Here is a 19,988-nt window from a genome sequence, read left to right as displayed (position 1 = left end):
TCCTGCCTCAGACTCCTGAGTAGCTGGGACTACAGGTGCCCACCACCACGCCCAGCTAATTTTTTGTATTTTTAGTAGAGACGGGGTTTCACCATGTTAGCTAGGATTGTCTTGATCTCCTGATGTCATGATCTGCCCACCTCGGCCTCCCAAAGTGCTGGGATTACAGGCGTGAGCCACCGCGCCTGGTGATTATAACATTTTTTAAAGCAAAAGAACTGTCCTAATGATATCATTTGAAAAGGCCTTTAATATTGTCAGTGATACATACTGACAACCCATTCAGCCCAGTGTAGCAGGCAGTATGCTCCCACCTTGACCCTTTCCCTACTGACATCTGGCTCTCAGCTTATTGCCCTTTCATTTAACTTTCATAAATCCTGATTTAGTTTCCTGATTTTCTAAAGAGAAGGTGAACTGGAATTTGAAGAAATACAGGGGCTTACCAGACTCAGTGAATAGCTTAAGTACAAAGTCATGGTGAGTGTTGAGTCAGTGGGGACCAGCCTGCTCACAGGAGAAAATTAAAAGACACGAAAACAAAAAAACCTTATAGAAATACCACTAATAGGACCTAAATTTCAATCCTGGATTTAAATATTAAGGACATTTATTGAACACTTTGCTGCCTGCTGAAATAATAATCTAATATTTGGGAATTTTGATATATTTCTTCATTCTTCTTTAAATGGAGAAAAGTACTCATAACATAATGTTAATAAGTCACAGCAGGCTGGGACAGAGGGCTGACATCAATGTCATGAAATTAAGCAAAGATAAAAAGCAAAATCCTGAGCTCGATTAAAAATATCAGTGGTAGAAATATAGGACGAGTGTCGAAATATATGACAGGCAGCCATTCATGGACTTCAGGGTTTGGGGTTTGGTAGAAACATGTTCACACAAGTACGGCATAGGCAAAATGATGCTAGAAATACCAGCTCAAAATAACACTACAGTAGTGTAAGTGTGATGTTCACTTGTGGAGACTATGTCTAAAATATTGTTAGATTATGGGGCACCATCTTTGAAAAGGGCATTGACACACTAGGGAACATAATGAAGACAGGGTGCACAATGGTGTGGACCAGAAATCTTGAACTGGTCAAAGAAACTAAAGAAATTTAGGCTTTCAAAAGATCTTGAGGACATGAGAACTGGCTTCAGATATTTGAAGAACTGTCAGGTGAAAAAGAACTCATGTATTTTATGTCCCTCCAGAGGGCTAAACAAAGAGTGAAGGGCAGTGGAATTTAGATTGGAATTATCATAAATCCTGATTTAGTTTCCTGATTTTCTAAAGACAAGGTGAACTGGAACTTGAAGAAATACAGAGGGGCTCACCAGGCTGGGAGAATAGCTTAAGTACAAAGTCATGGTGAGTGATGGGTCAGTGGGACCAGCCTGCACACAGGAGAAGCTTGGGGTTTGGGGAGTGAGAAGTCAGGATGGTGGAGCAGAGTCATCAAATCTTGAAAGCCCACAGGTCAGGGGGAAAGTTGACATTCTGTATACTAGATAATGAAACTAAGTCTGTTCTTTTTCAAAGAAGATAAACATATGATGAAAACAGAGCTTTAAGAAGTTAAGTCTCAGGGGATGTCCTGGAGGTGGGAGACATTAGAATCTGGGAAACCTATTGGATGGGTCTAGTGATATTCTGGCACATTAAGAGATGACAGTCTAATATAAGGTGCTATTGGGAAGATGAAAGGGTATAGATAGATTTAAAAAACATCTCTTTAAAAAATAAGCGAAATTTAATGAGAACTTGGATCGAGAAAGAGAGAGAGAAACATCACAAAACTTTGGGCAAAATTCAAGAGTAGATTATTTACCAAAGTCTCTAAAACTACTTCATCCTGAGCTACCTTTCCTTTCATGCTTTTCTCCCTGCCTTTTAGGACTCATTTCAAAGCTACAACCACTAAAGCTCCATAATCTCTTATCTGTAATTTCAAAATCCAGTAAGATCTACAAATTAAATTTTTCAAATAGTCATTTAGTGACAAAATCTAGATGAACTGACAAGAGGATATTCATAAGTCTTTATTTATCTACTTGGAATATTCACATAGCTCATTGCAGAAATAGTTATATGTTTGATTAAGGACTGCGGCTCACCTGCAACTGGGTACATGTTATATATGATATATGCACCCTGTTGCCTTGCTAAAAACTAAAACAAAATTTACCTTTTGAGATACATTTGGCCTTAAGGCTTTCAGATAAGGGATTGTGGCCTTATAGAATATTTCTTAGATCTCTTCATCCCCAATACAAAGAAATAAACTACATGTGGTGAATGGAGGTAAATATATATACACGTATATATTTATATATACGTGTGTATATGTGTGTGTACATATATGTACATGTAGATATACATATATACACATATATAGTATGTATATGCACACAACATATATATATACACACTATATATAGGTGTTTATATGAACACACACATACATATATACATACATACATATATACATGTATACATATATACATGTATACATATGTACATATATACTTGTATACATATATATATATATATATATATATACATACACACACACAGAGAGAGAGAGAGAAGTTGAAAAACTCACTTAGTTATCATCCCTGGTCTAAGGTGCCCAACTCATATCCTCACATGCTACCAAAAGGCCTCCTCCTTCTCCTCTTTCATTTTTGAGAGTGCCGACTGTCAAATCTCTTTCTCCTTCATCCCCTACCCTTCTCTAGCTCAGTGCTGACCTTCTACCTTGGAGGATCCTATACTTTAGCCTACAGGACTAAGGTTACTATGGAGATGAAATATGGACTTATCCTCATCTTCCAATCAAATGCTCTATAGGTGCATGTGTGTAACTTAAACCACAGGGAAGTTTCAGACTGGATGTGTGCCAGCTCAGTGCCATCCCCAGACCACACACAGAAATGGTGACATCTCCATCATAGATGGGTTGCATGAGACTCAGATGATAGTGGGGTCCTTGGCAGAAAAGAATGTCACAGGGGAGGGTTCTGACAAGTGCTTGGAAATACTTGGGTCAATGTTACCAGACTCCTCTTCTCTCTTAGCTTACAGCCTGGATGCCTGTCACCAAATCCCTTTGAGCAGTGACCTGAGCCACCTAGTGACAGAGGTACAGGCTCTGAGAGGGCAGCTGGAGCAAAGCATTCAGGGGAACAATTGTCTGTGACTGCAGCTGCAACAGCAGCTGGATAGCGGTGCTGGCAAAGCCAGCCTCAGCCCCTCCTCCGTTAACCAGAACTTCCCAGCCAGCACTGACCCTGGAAACAAACAGCTGCTCCTCCAAGGTAGGAAGGAAAAGGGACTTAGAAAGCCCTCAGCCAGTGGGGAGATCACCAGGATGTCTGCAGCAGAAGGTGCAATCTGCCTGGTCTATGCTCCTTATGGTCAGGTTGAAATCAGAGTTGCTCTAGTCTAGCAGCCTGAGTGAAAGCGTGGGATTTAGGCCAGACCAGGCTCCAGATTCTGAGTTTACCACTTAAAGGTCATTTGATTTGGGCAAGGTGTTTAAAGTCTCAGAGGTTTAGGCCTTAGTTTCCTTATATTTAAGATGAGGATAATAATAATATATACCTTATATGATTTTGAGCATTAAATGAAATCGCTTACAAATGCTTGGCACACTAAGAATTGCTCAATAATTAGCAGCTGTATATGTTCGTATCTTTTTCTTGGATTTGCTTAGTGCTTTAGTATTAGCCAAGTGTTTTCACATATAGAATTTCATCTGAAGTAAAGCAGGTTTTGCTGTCTCTGTTTCACACAAGAAAACTTAGGTCTTGAGATATTAACAGACAAGCAAGGGTTTAGAGAGGTTATAGACAAAGCCAGGATCAGAACCAGATGTTGTGATTTTCAGTCTGTGTTCCTTCCAGCTCACTGTGTTCTGTCTCAGTATTGCCGATCTTCCCAGATTCTCTAGTCCCCCTTTCCCTCACAGGTGGGCAACTCAGTGTGTGGCAAAATGTTCCTGCCCTTACAGGGCTCTGGGGAAGTTCTGGATGGTGGGCAATTTATTTCGGGTGGCCATCGTTCACTTTCTCTACCCCATCCCTTGCCTGCCTTTTCATATAGGCATGTTTGACCAGGTCCCCCTTCTCTTCTCGATATCCCTCATCAATCTCACTTCTCCCAGTTTTAATTGAAATGTCAATGGTGTCCCCCTAGTCTTAAATCATTCAATTTCTACTTCCTCTGTCTTTTTTTCCTTTTGATACACCATTTAGTACACCATCTCACCTCCTTGGCCATACCTTCAATTTTATTCAAATCAGGAACCACTTCTGTTCGGTTTCTCCAAAGCTGAGCTTTCACTCTCCTGCCAGCTATTTCTTGGTCATGTTAATCTTTATTTTTCTCTGGTTCTTGTAGATGCTTATTTATCTGACAGTAACCTTATTTGTCAAATGAAGGTGACAATAACATGATTATGCTGTTTTGGCAATTCAATGAAAAAACACATGTGGGCCGCCACGCAAACCGCCTGGCTGCCAGGAACTTCTCAGATTACATTAGGTGGACGCCTTGCCCTCCTCTGGGCTGTGCTGATGGTTGTGGTGTTCAGTTATGTCTCCAACTCTTCCTTCTAACCAGACCTTCCCTTCTCACTGGCTTCCCATACAGCAGCCAAGACTCAGCCCCACTGGCACAGTCCCTGCCTCTCTTTCTCTAGCACCCCCGAGGCCTGAGCCAGAAAGCAGGCACTGGGCAACACTTGCCTGAGCAGGACCTTTTCTACCTTCTTTGTGGTATTTTCCTATTCCTCCACCATAGGGTTGCTTTTTAGTCTCCAGCAAGACAACGTTAACCCACCAAGCCTTCCATCTCCGTTATTCTCACACAAGTACATTTTTTTCAGTATTACCTCAATAGAATGATGGCTAGAATGTTGAATTTAGTCCCCCATGAATCCATTCATTATTTGATTCTACATTTTAATATGTACTATGTATATTTATACATATTACATTTAGTTACAAGGCATCATATTAGATACCACACACAGATTATACTCAAGACTTGGTTTATAAAAATACACCTAATAATTTTTCAAAGTAGAGGTTACTTTCTCATGGAACATCCCTCAATTAAAGGAATATCTTTTTGTTCTGAAGAATGGAAACATTCTGAACTCAGTGACTCGTGAGTTTTTGCTTTTGCTTGTGGGGTATGCATAATTCTGTAAGAGGAGAGTCCTGCCACCTTAGGCCTCAGTAGGGATGGCTAGGTGTGCATGTGCTTCACGTGCAGTGTGTTCCAGGGCTCCTGAAAACTGTGGTTGCCTTTACTCCCTAGATTCAGCTCTGTCCCCTCCAGTCTGGGATGTTGGTATGAATTCCCCAGCTCTGGTCCTCCCCAGCTCTGCTTCCTCTACTCCTGGCTCAGAAACAGCCATAATCAACAGAACAAATGCTAAATATGGCAACTAAAGGGCCCAGGGACTGATGATGGAAAGTGATTATGCAAATAACTTTTTGTTGTCTCTAAACATATTATCTGTATTTAGAGAGTTTTCTCTGCATGCCCCAAGGCCTTTAGCCCAACTCACTGTGCCTTCTGTGGCTGCCTTTCTCATCATTATTCATCCTCCAATAGTTTTCCTATTGCTGTTTTTGCTTCATTGCACCATATCTCTCCATTCTTGAAAATGTTCTCTGTATCCAGCTTGATTTCCTTGTCTGTGTCTTCTCTACCCAGAAACTTATTATTTATTATGATTTGTCCTATTTCATTTGCCAATAAGGAAAAAATTGTCCCTGGAAAATTTGTCATTAAGATATAATGTAAGAAAGATAATAAAAATATGGAAGCCAGAAGATCTCTATGGACTTTACCCCACCCTTGCATATTCCAAGGCTTCCTTTCTTGCTCCCAGCTTCTTCCTTTTCTTGTTCCCTACCTCTTTTGAGTTGGAGCAAACTGAGGATAACATTATGAATAACAGAAGATTCCATTGTGTTGTCATTTTATTTTTCAGGCTTGGATTTGGATACTTCTCCAGTAATGAAGACCGCTCCCAAGATGGAGGGTGATGCTACTGATGGCTCCTTTGCCAATAAGCATGGCCACCATGTCATTGGCCACATGGATGACTACAGTGCCCTAAGACAGCAGGTTGCAGAGGGCAAGCTGCTGGACAAAAAGATAGTGTCTCTTGTGAGATCAGCATGCAGCTTCCCTGGCCTTGATGCCCAAGGCACAGAGGTAATCACACCTGTAGCTTTAGGTGCACTCCTTCCTTGTGCTCTTTATTCCTTCGATGTTAACTCCTTCACCCACTATCTTTGTTTTTTTTTCATGCTTTGCCTTCCTCTTCCATGTATAGCAGCCAGGCCCTTTCTTCTCTATCTCCTATTTTCACTGTAAGTTCTGCTCTGTTCCAGATGTAGCTGACTGGATATTTCCCCTCAGCCCCACAGAAACACGTGGCATTGCCTAGCAGCCTTTGGTAGCTTATTATCTACCACAGTCATGCAGGCACATGACCATCTGTGGGCAGAGTTGACTCAATGGGATGGACAGAAACTGAAGGATTTACAGGTGTATGGCCCCCATATGTGGAAGATGTGAGAAGTCTAGCAGCCATGGCATCTCCTTGTGCAGACTGCATAGGGGGAGGGAAGGCAGGCAGCAAAGCTTATAAGAGCACCTTGCCAGTGAGAGAGACCAGGCACCAGTGGCTGTGCTGTCTGAGCTGCTGGGGACCCATGGATGCATAGGAGCAGCCCTGCCTCCACGGAACCCCACACTAGAGGGCAAGACACACACCCAAGTAGATAAGCACAGTAAGGGGCTACAGGCACAGTATGAGAAGTCATCCCTGTGCTGTGAGAGTGCTGAGGCAAATGTGGTCATTTATCTCAGGCAAGGAAGGTAACAGGTTCATAGAGGACATAGCAAGTGGGGTGAGTTTTGAAAGCCTTGTGGGTTCTGCAGGTGGAGAAAGGCATGCCCGGTAAAGGGAGCAGCACCTTAGTTCTGAGAGCTGCAAATGTTTGTGCGAGGGCTTCACAGGTTCAAGCAGGCCCATGTTCTGTGCCTTACTCACAAAGAAAGCTTGAGCCCATGCAGGGGGAAGAAAGTAATATCTCCACTTCTGTGGTGTTACCTTTCCCCAGGTGTTTGGCAGCAAAGGCATTCATGAGCTTCAGAGCAGCACCAGTGCCCTGCACCATGCCCTAGAGGAGTCAGCTTCCCTCCTCACCATGTTCTGGAGAGTGGCCCTGCCAAGCACCCACATCCCTGTGTTGCCTGGCAAAGTGGAAAGATGTCAGTGTCCTTTCTTGGTTCAAACCCTGTTCTCCTGCCCTCCACTACTGTTCTGTCTCCTCAGTGTCACAGCTTTTCCAGAAAATCAGGAACCACACAGTGAGTTGGGATAGACAGGAACTTAGAGGAGTGTCCCTGGAGGGACATCTCTGGCCCATGGTGGCTGCTTTCATTGCAGCTCTAAATACATCCCAATCCCTGCCAGCCCCCTGGCCCCTGGATAAGAAATCAAAGAAGAATAGGAAGGGGTGTGGAGAAGGTGGAGACATCATAACCCTGGCAATCCATAATTGTTCAATTTCTTTAACTCTCTGAAATTTGGCTGAGATGAAATTCAGTGAAAGCTTCAGCACCCATCTCCCACCCCTCAGGTCCCATGGTCAAATGATCACAGAATGCCCCCATGAGACTGAGACTTTTTAGCCACTTCCTGGAATCCCTGCATATCACTTAAGCTGGCATCTCTGGACCAGGCCTGGGGAAATTCAGCCACCCCTCAGGATCTGCTCAGAGCTCAGGCTAACTCTGATTGGCAGACCCTCATGTAGGTAGTTTCAGGATCCCCTCCCCAGGGATTCTAACTCCAGATCAATGTCACCGATACCTTTTGGATCCAACTATGCTAATTCCAGGGAGAGGGTGTTTTGCCATCTTCATGTTGGCACAAATATTTACAAACTTGCAAACTTGCCTGAGTCCAGATCTCTCTCCCCGGCATAACATTTCTGAACTCTCAATCTTACCTGTGAAGGGAGAGTGACAGAACTGATATCAGGATTAAAGCAAGGTCCTCTTCAGGTCTGGGAGTTTTATACTAGCCTGAAGTGAGGTTCTCTTAAGCTACAGGTGTGTAGGCCTGTGCTAGTCTGCATAGGGAATTCCAGAGTCTCAATACTCCTGCTTAATGGCCTCATCCTTAACTGTCCTCAGCTGGAAGTATTCGAGGCTGTGAAGGAGGAAATCCATTTCAGGAGAGTGAAGAAGATTGTAGAATCCTTCTTTTCACTGGAAAGAGCCACAAAGCACAAGGCACTTTAGGCCTTCTGCCTGTTCAGTAAGAGTCTGTTCCCCTTATCCAGGGAGAATCGACAGAAAGGGAACTTCTGTAACTGAGAACCAAAGTATCCAAACAGGAGTGGCTCCTTCAAAGCATAGCTGAGCATCTGAAGACCACCAACCAGCAGAAGGAGAGCATGGAGCAGTTCATCATCAGCCAGCATAGGTTCCCTGAGAGGGAATGGGGGAAGAAACAGGCAGTCTTCCCAATGCCCCACTTGTGCTGCAGATGAGCAGTGACCAGGGGGGCTTGCAGATGTTGGGAGTGGAGACTGATTTGATGTCCCCAAACCTCCTGTGCCATGAGCAATTGTGGATACAGAGGAGGGGAGGATGGGGTGGATAGCAGGAGACTCCAAGCTGAATGGCCAGAAAGAAATAAATGCTTTAGAATTCTCATGCTAAGCAAGTAGGGTTAATTTCTGCTGGTGATTTCTACTCTGTGGTGCTCTTTTGTTGTTTCAGTAACCAGAACACACGATGTTTTAAAGAAGGCAAGCACTAACTTAGAGGTAGGGAAACTACTGCACCAGTCAGAGGCACCAAGCCTGTCCCCAACCTGTCACCATCCATTAGCATATTTTGTAGGTGACCCTTGGGCCTGCTTTGGCCTTCCAGGAGAAGATTTTGGGTCCACTTGCAAGATCACAGGTCCTCAGTGAGCATCCTGCTAGTTTCTGTTCCCATCACTCTCCCACCCCATCAGCTCCTGCCCCAGTATCTTGGTTCACTCTCACATTGTCATCATCTCTCCTTTTTACTCCAATTTTTCTTCTTTGATGCCAAGTCAGGAGACTGGAGAAATGCAATTCAGCTCACTCTCAAAGTCATTAGACATTCAGAAGTCTGCCTCTGAATGAGCTTTTGGTAGAGGGATCTTGAGGCCAGTTATGTGGTCTACTCTTCATGAAAAAGTAAAAGCAATTTGCAACCTAATAAACTGATTTCACTGCACACTCCTGTGTTAAGAACAGCAATTTGATTTTGATATATCTTTAAGTAACATGACAAAAGAGATCTGTTGGGTCTCATTGGTCTAAAAGAGAATTTGTTAATAAATAACAACTGAATCTTAAGGGGAAAAATGTTATATATGTACCAGATATTATCTACATTTACTTAAAACACTAAGTGTTAACCATTCCCTAGGAAGTGCTTTGAAGAAAAACTTGAGGTATATGAATGGTTTAAAAATCAGAAACTAAACCTTTTAACATGGATTTCAAAGCTTTGCCATAAGCAATTGAGCATATTCCTAGAAATGTTTCTAAACCGTAACCTGAGAGAATGTTGATCTCCATAGTGTGAAAATGACTTGGGCCAGTTTAACTTGCTCTTTTTTTTTTTTTTTTTTCACTAACTCCCTTTTGTTTTTCTCTGATAATTCTTGTCTTTCCTAGGCCTCTTTAGAGCAACACTTACAGGATTGCCTCTGTAAAGCCTTATTCTTGTCCCTGGAAAGGTAACCCAAAAAGTCTCTCATATCCACTAAAAGGTAACCCAAAAGTCTATAGTATCCACTGGCTTTCTCCAGTGTGGAAGCTTTCCCCTCCACCTCCCATAGATCACTGGAAAGGACCTGAGGCCTTGGTTCTAATCCCTGGCTTATCACTAACTGCTGTGTGGCTTTGGCTTGTCCTTTAATCTCTATGAGACTGCTGCACCCTCATCTGCCAAAGATGGAACTGGACTTAGTTGAGCTCTGAGGTCCCTGTGGACTTGCCCCTCCACACCCTCATTATGGCAACTGGACATAAACTTAACAGAGGACTTCCCTGCAAAATGTCCTCTTCTTCCTACAACAGGCTGTTTCTATATGTGCATGTTTCATGCTAAGCACTTCTTTCTTGGGTGGAGATGGCAAAGGCCTCTTTCTGCTGAGACAAAGTGATTTGGAGAGTCACCTGGCCCCTGAAGAGGGAGTGGTAGGATCCAGCCACCTAGTGTGCAGTGAATTGGAGCAGGGATCTCAGCACACAAGGAGGTGGGGAGGCTCCCCTTAACCTCGGGCACCTGTTGCTCTTCCAGACTGCAGTGCACGTTCTTAGCTCATCCTCTTAACTGGCTCTCACCGTGCTCCTGTCTTTGGTCACCCTGTAGCTCTCACTCCAGCTTCAGGTAGCCATCAGTAGGGCCTGGCAATATACACTGATTTGGTTTGTTTTATTTTTGTCTGCAGGTGAAATCCCTAAGAGCTCTGCCATGTACTCCTTGTGACCCTTGCCTTCCAGGAACCATGCAAGAAGCTCTCCACCAGAAGTCCTTAAAACAGCAGGAAAGGTGGGCCTGTCCCCCTTTTGTGCAGCTACCTATCTGCTGAGGAGCTTCTGGGCCTCATTCCTCCAAGTCCACTGGAGGGTCCAGAAGAGGGGGTCAGAGATGTATCCTGGTGGAGCTGGGAGAAAGCCAGAAAGCCTTTCTGACAGCTATGGAATACCATTAGCCAAGGTCCACTTGGCCCAGCACTAAGCAAAAGATGCATAGTTTGCATAGAAGGTTTTGTGATACTGCTTCTCAACAGCCCCAGCAGCTTGGGAACTAGCAACAGCACATTTCTTGCCTCATCAGCTGTCCTGAGATGGAAAACTCAGTGGATATAGGACCCTGATTCTGATGAATGGGGCACATGGTCCCAATGCTGGCGTTCCTCTGGCAGGTTCTAAAAGCACACTACTGAGCAGCATTGCCCTGCTGGACACTGCTGGTGGGGGCTCAGTGAGCACTACTCACAGATCCACACCTGACCCTGTTGGGTTAAGTCAGACTGGGCCTTGGTCTGCACTGTAGCACTTGCGTTCTTTGAGTTCACATCACGAATGTGGTGACTTCCCAGATACCATCTCAGGCTTAACCTAGCACATCCTATTTCTTTTCTTCCATGATATCCAAATTAGATGGACCTCACTTCAAATACGCTGTCCCATTTTGTCACCCTGTCTTACCTCAGAGAAATTGGGGACTGATGGCCAGACCAATTCTGTTGAAATTCTTGCATACAGCAAACCTGTGCTGATTTTTAAGTGGCATGGGAGAGGCCACCAGCCACAGTAAAGCCTAGTCTGTGTCTTCACAGTGTTGAAAGAATGTGCTTGTGTGTATAAATGTATGATATAGATTTATATATGTTGCCATCGCCATATATTGAAGGCCAGCATAACTGGTGGACAGGGTAGGTGAGAGAAAATGAAAGTCTTTTTGGTGATTATTAAAGCAAAATGTGTATAAAGAAATAAATAGTTTTTCTTTCACTGCTTTGTTTCCCATTTCTGCACCAATCCCTTGACAGTATAAAGAACTGGAAAGAGAAAATGGGAAAGACAAACTGTGTTTAAGAAGTGCATAGTCTAATGCTTGAACTCTGACTTTAAAAGATTAAGGCTTTCCTTCTTTGTCATTTTGTAAGAATCCCCAGTCTGAAAATATGAAAGAATGATTCTTAAACTGGTGTACCTTAGAAGCAGCTGTGAAGATTACAGGAACTACCTCCTGGTCTCCAATCCCAGGAGATTTAGTTGGTGTGAGCCCTAGGATCTGCATTTTTTAAATATAAGCACCCCAGGTGATTCCATTACATGTGGGCTGCAGATCACAGTTTAAAAAAACAGTGTTCTATAACATTGAATCAAAACTAAAACTACATTTAAGAATCTTAAATCAAAATATGTCATTCCATTAACATTTGTAAAAAAATTTTAAAATATTCCTTGGGAAAAGTTCCTAGCTACATGCTTTTGATCCCCAAGATTAAAATAAAGCTATCACTTCACAATTATTTACTAGAAGCATTTAAAAAATAAACAGGTAGAAGGTGGAGTAAGATGGTAGAATAGAATTCTCCAGCAATGGTCTCTCTGAAGGAACACCAAATTGAACAACTATCTATGTAAGAAAACAATTTCACAAGGGCTAACCAGGTGAGAGATCATAGCAGCTGGTTTTAACATGATAACAAGAAAAGATGCATTGAAGAAGGGAGGACGGACAGTTTTGCATTGCCTATGACACCTCTCCCCCAACCACAGGAAATGCATCTCCGAGAGAGAATCTAATGGCTTGGGGACAAGGAGGAAAGTGTGGGACTTTATACTGAAACTTAGTACCAGTCTTGCCATAGTGACACACGGCACTGGACAGAACCCCACAGCACTTGATTCCAGGCTGGTGCCCACAAAAGAAGCATTTAGACCCACTCTGGGCCACAAGGGAATCAGATGCCCCAGCAGGAAGAACCTACCAAAGTTCTGGCTGGCTTTATCTCTGGAAATTTATTGGGCTACAAATAAATTTCAGTGGCAGCCAGGCTGTAGTTCAGAGGTGACAGCATGCTGGCAGCCCTCACAGCCCTCGCTCATTCTCGGTGCCTCCTCGGCCTCGGTGCCCATTCTGGCCGCACTTGAGGAGCCCTTTGGCCCGCCACTGCACCATGGGAGCCCTTCTCTGGGCTGGCCCAGGCAGGAGCTGGCTCCCTCGGCTTGCGGGGAGGTGTGGAGGGAGAGGCATGGGTGGAAACCGAGGTTGCGTGAGGCACTTGTGGGCCAGCTGGAGTTCCGGGTGAGCGTGGGCTTGGCGGCCCCGCAATCAGAGCGGGGCTTAGCACCCTGGGCAGCAGCTGCGGAGGGTGCGCTGGGTGCCCCAGCAGTGCTGGCCCACCAGCGCTTTGCTCGATTTCTCCCCCGGCCTTAGCTGCCTCCCGGCGGGGCAGGGCTCGGGACCTGCAGCCCTCCATGCCTGAGTTCCCCACAATGGGCTCCTGTGTGGCCTGAGCCTCCCCGAGGAGTGCCGCCTCTGGCTCCATGGTGGCCAGTCCCATCAACCGCCCAAGGGCTGAGAAGTGCGGGTGCACGGCGTGGGACTGGCAGGCAGCTCCACCTGCGGCCCTGGTGCGAGATCCACTGGGTGAAGCCAGCTGGGCTCCTGAGTCTAATGGGGACTTGGGAGAACCTTTATGTCTAGCTAAGGGATTGTGAATACACCAATCAGCACTCTGTATCTAGCTCAAGGTTTGTAAATGCACCAATCAGCATCCTGTGTCTAGCTCAGGGTTTGTGGATGCACTCTGTATCTAGCTAATCTGGCGGGGCCTTGGAGAATCTTTATGTCTAGCTAAGGGATTGTGAATGCACCAATCAGCACTCTGTGTCTAGCTCAGGGTTTGTAAATACACCAATCTACACTCTGTATCTAGCTTATCTAGTGGGGACGTGGAGAACTTTTGTGTCTAGCTCAGGGATTGTAAACGCACCAATCAGCACCCTGTCAAAACGAACCAATCAGCTCTCTGTAAAACAGACCAATCGGCTCTCTGCAAAATGGACCAATCAGCAGGATGTGGGTGGGGCCAGATAAGGGACTAAAAGCAGGCTGCCCAGCCAGCAGCAGCAACTGGCTCGGGTCCCCTTCCACACTGTGGAAGGTTTGTTCTTTTGCTCTTTGCAATAAATGTAGCTGCTGCTCACTCTTTGGGTCCACACTGCCTTTATGAGCTGTGACACTCACTGCAAAGGTCTGCAGCTTCACTCCTGAGCCAGCGAGACCACCAACCCACCAGAAGGAAGAAACCCCGAACACATCTGAACATCAGAAGGAACAAACTCTGGACATGCCACCTTTAAGAACTGTAATACCCACTGTGAGGGTCCGTGGCTTCATTCTTGAAGTCAGTGAGACCAAGAACCCACCAATTCCGGACACATAGTGGCCGCACTCCTTGGGCAAGCCCTGATGCTGCATAGGTCTGGAAGACCCTGGACTTGAGGTGTAAGCCAGTATGAGGGCAGCAGGGCAGCAGCTATGGGAATGCCTGTATCACCCCTCCCCACACTCCAGGCAGTGCAGCCTGAAGAGGGATTCCTTTTGCTTGGGGGAAAGAAAGGGAAGTAAGCTAGAGGCTTTACCTGGGAATGTAGAGAACAATCCCTGAACTTCCCCAAGTCCACAGGGCTGGGGACCTAGGAATCTATAAGAATTGCAGTGTACCTGGGCTTAGGGTGCCCTGTAGTACAAGAGTGGCTGCAGTGATCACCAGCTTAGGGAACTCATCAGCCCACTTTGAATTCCTGGAAGGTCCTCTGAAGGACAGGTACAACCAAGACCTGACTGCAAAGGCTGGAATAAATACCATATTCTTCAATGCCCAGGTATTGACCAACATCTACAGTATCAATAACATTTAAGTCAATATGACCTCAACAAATGGACCAAGAAAGGCACCCAGTGACCAACCCTGGAGAGATGGAGATGTGTAACCTCTCAGGGAATTCAGAATAGCTATTTTGAGAAAGCTCAATGAACTTCAAGAAAACACAGAGAAACAATTCAGAAATATATCAGAAATTTAACAAGGATACTGAAGTAATAGAAAAAAATCAAACAAATCCTGGAGCTGGAAAATGCGTTAGTGGGTCTCAGTAGAACTGATCAAGCAGAAGAAAGAATTAGTGAGCATGAAAACAAGCTATTTGAAAATACAGTCAGAGGAGGAAAAAGAAAAGAATGAGAAGGAACACAGAATGCTTAAGAGATCTAGAAGAGGGCCTCAAAAGAGAAAATCAAAGATTCATTGGCCTTAAAGAGAGGGTTGAGAAGGAGCAAAGAGTAGAACCCTTACTCAAAGAAATAATCTTTTCAAAAAAATACTTTAAGTTCTAGGGTACATGTGCACGATGTGCAGGTTTGTTACATAGGTATACATGTGCCATGTTGGTTTGCTGCACACATCAACTCGTCATTTACAGTAGGTATTTCTGCTAATGCTATCCCTCCCCCAGCCCCACACCCCACAACAGGCCCCACTGTGTGATGTTCCCCTCCCTGTGTCCATGTGTTCTCATTGGTCAACTCCAACTTAAGAGTGAGAACATGCGGAGTTTGGTTTGCTGCCCTTCTGATATTTTCCTGAGAGTGATGGTTTCCAGCTTCATCCATGTCCCTGCAAAGGACATGAACTCATCCTTTTTATGGCTGCATAGTATTCCTTGGTGTATATGTGCCACATTTTCTTTATCTAGTCTATTATTGATGGACATTTTGGTTGGTTCCAAGTCTTTGCTTTGTGAATAGTGCCACAATGAACATAGGTGTGCATGTGTCTTTATAGTAGCATGGTTTATAATCTTTAGGGTATATACCCAGTAATGGGATTGCTGGTGGATCAAATGGTATTTCTAGTTCTAGGCCCTTGAGGAATCACCATACTGTCTTCCACAATGGTTGAACTAATTTATACTCCTACCAACAGTGTAAAAGCATTCCAATTTCTCCACATCCTCTCCAGCATCTGTTGTTTCCTGACTTTTTAATGATCATCATTCTAACTGGCATGAGTGGTATCTCATTGTGGTTTTGATTTGCATTTCTCAGATGACCAGTGATGATGAGCATTTTTTCATATGTCCGTTGGCTGCATAAATGTCTTCTTTTGAGAAGTGTCTGTTCATATCCTTTGCCCACTTTTTGATGGGGTTGTTTTTTTCTTGTAAATTTGTTTAAGTTCTTTGTAGATTCTGGATATTAGCCCTTTGTCAGATGGATAGATTGCAAACATTTTCTCCCATTCTGTAGGTTGCCTGTTCAGTCTGATGATAGTTTCCTTTGCTGTGCAGAATCTCTTTAGTTTAATTGGATCCCATTTGTCTATTTTGACTTTTGTTGCCATTGCTTTTGGTGTTTTAATCATGAAGCCTTTGCCCATGCCTGTGTCCTGAATGGTATTGCCTAGGTTTTCTTCTAGGGTTTGTATGGTGTTACATCTTACATTTAAGTCTTTAATCCATCTTCAGTTAATTTTTGTGTAAGGTGTAAGGAAGGTATCCAGTTTCAGCTTTCTACATATAGCTAGCCAGTTTCCCCAGCACCATTCATTAAATAGGGAATCCTTTCCCCATTGCTTGTTTTTGTCAGGTTTGTCAAAGATCAGATGGTTGTAGATGGGTGCTGTTATTTCTGAGGGCTCTGTTCTGTTCCATTGGTCTATATCTCTGTTTTGGTACCAGTACCATGCTGTTTTGGTTACTGTAGCCTTGTAGTAGAGTTTGAAGTCAGGTAGCATGATGCCTCCAGCTTTGTTCTATTGGCTTACGATTGTCTTGGCTATGGGAGCTATTTTTTGGCTCCATATGAAGTTTAAAGTAGTTTTTTTTCCAATTCTGTGAAGAAAGTCATCAGTAGCTTGATGGGGATAGCAATGAATCTATAAATTACCTTGGGTGGTATGGCCATTTTCACAATATTGATTCTTCCTATCCATGAGCATGGAATGTTCTTCCATTTGTTTGTGTCCTCTTTTATTTCGTTGAGCAGTGGTTTGTAGTTCTCCTTGAAGACGTCCTTCACATCCATTGTAAGTTGGATTCCTAGATATTTTATTCTCTTTGAAGCAATTGTGAATGGGAGTTCACTCATGATTTGGCTCTCTGTTTGTCTGTTCTTGATGTATACGAATGCTTGTAATTTTTGCACATTGATTTTTGTATCCTGAGATTTTGCTGAAGTTTCTTATCAGCTTAAGGAGATTTTGGGCTGAGATGATGGGGTTTTCTAAATACACAATCATGTCATGTGCAAACAGAGACAGTTTGGCTTCCTCTTTTCCTAATTGAATACCCTTTATTTCTTTCTCTTGCCTGATTGGCCTGGCCAGAACTTCCAATACTACATTGAATAGGAGTGGTGAGAGAGGGCATTGTTGTCTTGTGCTGGTTTTCAAGGGGAATGCATCCAGTTTTTGCCCACTCAGTATGATATTGGCTGTGGGTTTGTCATAAATAGCTCTTATTATTTTCAGATATATTCAATCAATACCTAGTTTATTGAGAGTTTTTAGCATGAAAGGCTGTTGAATTTTGTTGAAGGCCTTTTCTGCATCATTTGAGATAATCATGTAGTTTTTGTCATTGGTTCTGTTTATGTGATGGATTACGTTTATTGATTTGTGTATGTTGAACCAGCCTTGCATCCCAGGGATGAAGCCGACTTGATAATGGTGGATAAGCTTTTTGAAGTGCTGCTGGATTCAGTTTGCCAGTATTTTATTGAGGATTTTCACATCGATGTTCATTAGGGATATTGGCCTAAAATTATCTTTTTTTGTTTTGTCTCTGCCAGGCTTTGGTATCAGGATGATGCTGGCCTCATAAAATGAGTTAGGGAGGATTCCTTCTTTTTCTATTGACTGGAATAGTTTCAGAAGGAATGGTTCCAGCTCCTCTTTGTACCTCTGGTAGAATTTGGCTGGGAATCTATCTGGTCCTGGAATGTTTTTGCTTGGTAGGCTATTAATTATTGCCTCAATTTCAGAACCTGTTATTGGTCTATTCCAGGATTGAGTTCTTCCTGGTTTAGTCTTGTGAGAGTGTACGAGCCCAGGAATTTATCCATTTCTTCTAGGTTTTCTAGTTTATTTGCATAGAGGTGTTTATAGTATTCTCTGATGGTAGTTTGTATTTCTGTGGGATCGGTGGTGATATCCCCTTTTTCATTTTTTATTGTGTCTATTTGATTCTTGTCTCTTTTCTCTTTATGAATCTTTCTAGGGGTCTATTTTGTTGATCTTTTCAAAAAACCAGCTCCTGGATTCATTGATTTTTTGAAGGGTTTTTTGTGTCTCTGTCTCCTTCAGTTCTGCTCTGACCTTAGTTATTTCTTGTTTTCTGCTAGTTTTGAAAGTGTTTGCTCTTGCTTCTCTAGTTCTTTTAATTGTGATGTCATTGTGCTGATTTTAGATCTTTCCTGCTTTCTCCTGGGGGCATTTAGTGCTATAAATTTCCCTCTACACACTGCTTCAAATGTGTCCCACAGATTCTGGTATGTTGTGTCTTTGTTCTCATTGGTTCCAAAGAACATCTTTATTTCTCCCTTCATTTCGCTATTTACCCAGTAGTCATTCATGAGTAGGTTGTTCTGTTTCCATGTAGTTGTGCAGTTTTGAGGGAGTTTCTTAATCCTGAGTTCTAATTTTATTGTGCTGTGGTCTGAGAGACAGATTGTTGTGATTTCTATTCTTTTACATTCACTGAGGAGTGTTTTACTTCCAATTATGTGGTCAATTTTAGAATAAATGTGATGTGGTGCTGAGAAGAATTTATATTCTGCTGATTTGGGGTGGAGAGTTCTGTAGATGTCTATTAGGTCCACTTGGTCCAGAGCTGAGTTCAAGTCCTGGATATCCTTGTTAAGATTCTGTCTTGTTGATCTGTCTAATATTAACAGTGGCATGTTAAAATCTCCCATTATGATTGTGTGGGAGTCTAAGTCTCTTTTTAGGTCTCTAAGAACTTGCTTTATGAATCTGGGTGCTCCTGTATTGCGTGCATAAATATTTAGGATAGTTAGCTCTTCTTGCCGAATTTATCCCTTTACCATTATGTAATGGCCTTCTTTGTCTCTTTTGAGCTTTGTTTTTTAAAGTCTATTTTATCAGAGACCAGGATTGCAACCCCTGCTTTTTTTTTTTTTGCTTTCCATTTGCTTGGTAGATCTTCCTCCATCCCTTTATTTTGAGCCTATGTGTGTCTTTGCACGTGAGATGGGTCTCCTGAATACAGCACACTGATGGGTCTTGACTCTATCCAATTTGCCAGTCTGTGTCTTTTAATTGGGGCATTTAGCCTATTTACATTTCAGGTTAATATTGTTATGGGTGAATTTGATCCTGTCATTATGATGCTAGCTGGTTATTTCACCCATTAGTTGATGCAGTTTCTTCATAGCGTAGATGGTCTTTACAATTTGGCATGTTTTTGCAGTGGCTGGTACTGGTTGTTCCTTTCCATGTTTAGTGCTCCCTTCAGGAGCTCTTGTAAGGCAGGCCTGATGGTGACAAAATCTCTCAGCATTTGCTTGTCTGTAAAGTATTTTATTTCTCCTTCACTTATGAAGCTTTGTTTGGCTGGATATGAAATTCTGGGTTGAAAATTCTTTTCTTTAAGAATGTTGAATATTGGCCCCCACTCTCTTCTGGCTTGTACAGTTTCTGCTGAGAGATCCACTGTTAGTCCGATGAGCTTCCCTTTGTGGGTAACCCTACATTTCTCTCTGGCTGCCCTTAACATTTTTTCCTTTGTTTCAACTTTGGTGAATCTGACAATTATGTGTCTTGGGGTTGCTTTTGTCAATGAGTATCTTTGTGGTGTTCTCTGTATTTCCTGGATTTGAATGTTGGCCTGCCTTGCTAGGTTTGGGACGTTCTCCTGAATAATATCCTGAAGAGTGTTTTCTAACTTGGTTCCATTCTCCCCATCACTTTCAGATACACAAATCAAATGTAGATTTGGTCTTTTCACATAGTCCATATTTCTTGGAGGCTTTGTTCATTTCTTTGTACTCTTTTTTCTCGAATCTTGTCTTCTTGCTTTATTTCATTAATTTGGTCTTCAATCACTGATATCCTTTATTTTGCTTGATCCAATTGGCTATTGAAATTTGTGTATGCTTCACGAGGTTCTCGTACTGTGGTTTTCAGCTCCTTCAGGTCATTTAAGCTCTTCTCTACACTGCTTATTCTAGTTAGCCATTCATCTAACCTTCTTTCAATGTTTTCAGCTTCCTTGCAATAGATTAGAACATGCTCCTTTAGCCCAGAGAAGTTTGTTATTACCGACCTTCTGAAGCCTACTTCTGTTATGTT

At 43.1% G+C, this 19,988-nt stretch overlaps 1 pseudogene; it reads left to right on the top strand.

Moving 5' to 3' along the window:
* Window positions 1-19,988, top strand: part of LOC100435674 (myomegalin-like) — a 51,433-nt pseudogene that overhangs the window by 23,171 nt on the left and 8,274 nt on the right.

The sequence above is a fragment of the Pongo abelii genome, chromosome 1 (genome assembly GCF_028885655.2).
Source record: "Pongo abelii isolate AG06213 chromosome 1, NHGRI_mPonAbe1-v2.0_pri, whole genome shotgun sequence".
NCBI classification, from domain to species: domain Eukaryota; kingdom Metazoa; phylum Chordata; class Mammalia; order Primates; family Hominidae; genus Pongo; species Pongo abelii.
This window is presented reverse-complemented; position numbering and strand designations above follow the sequence as displayed.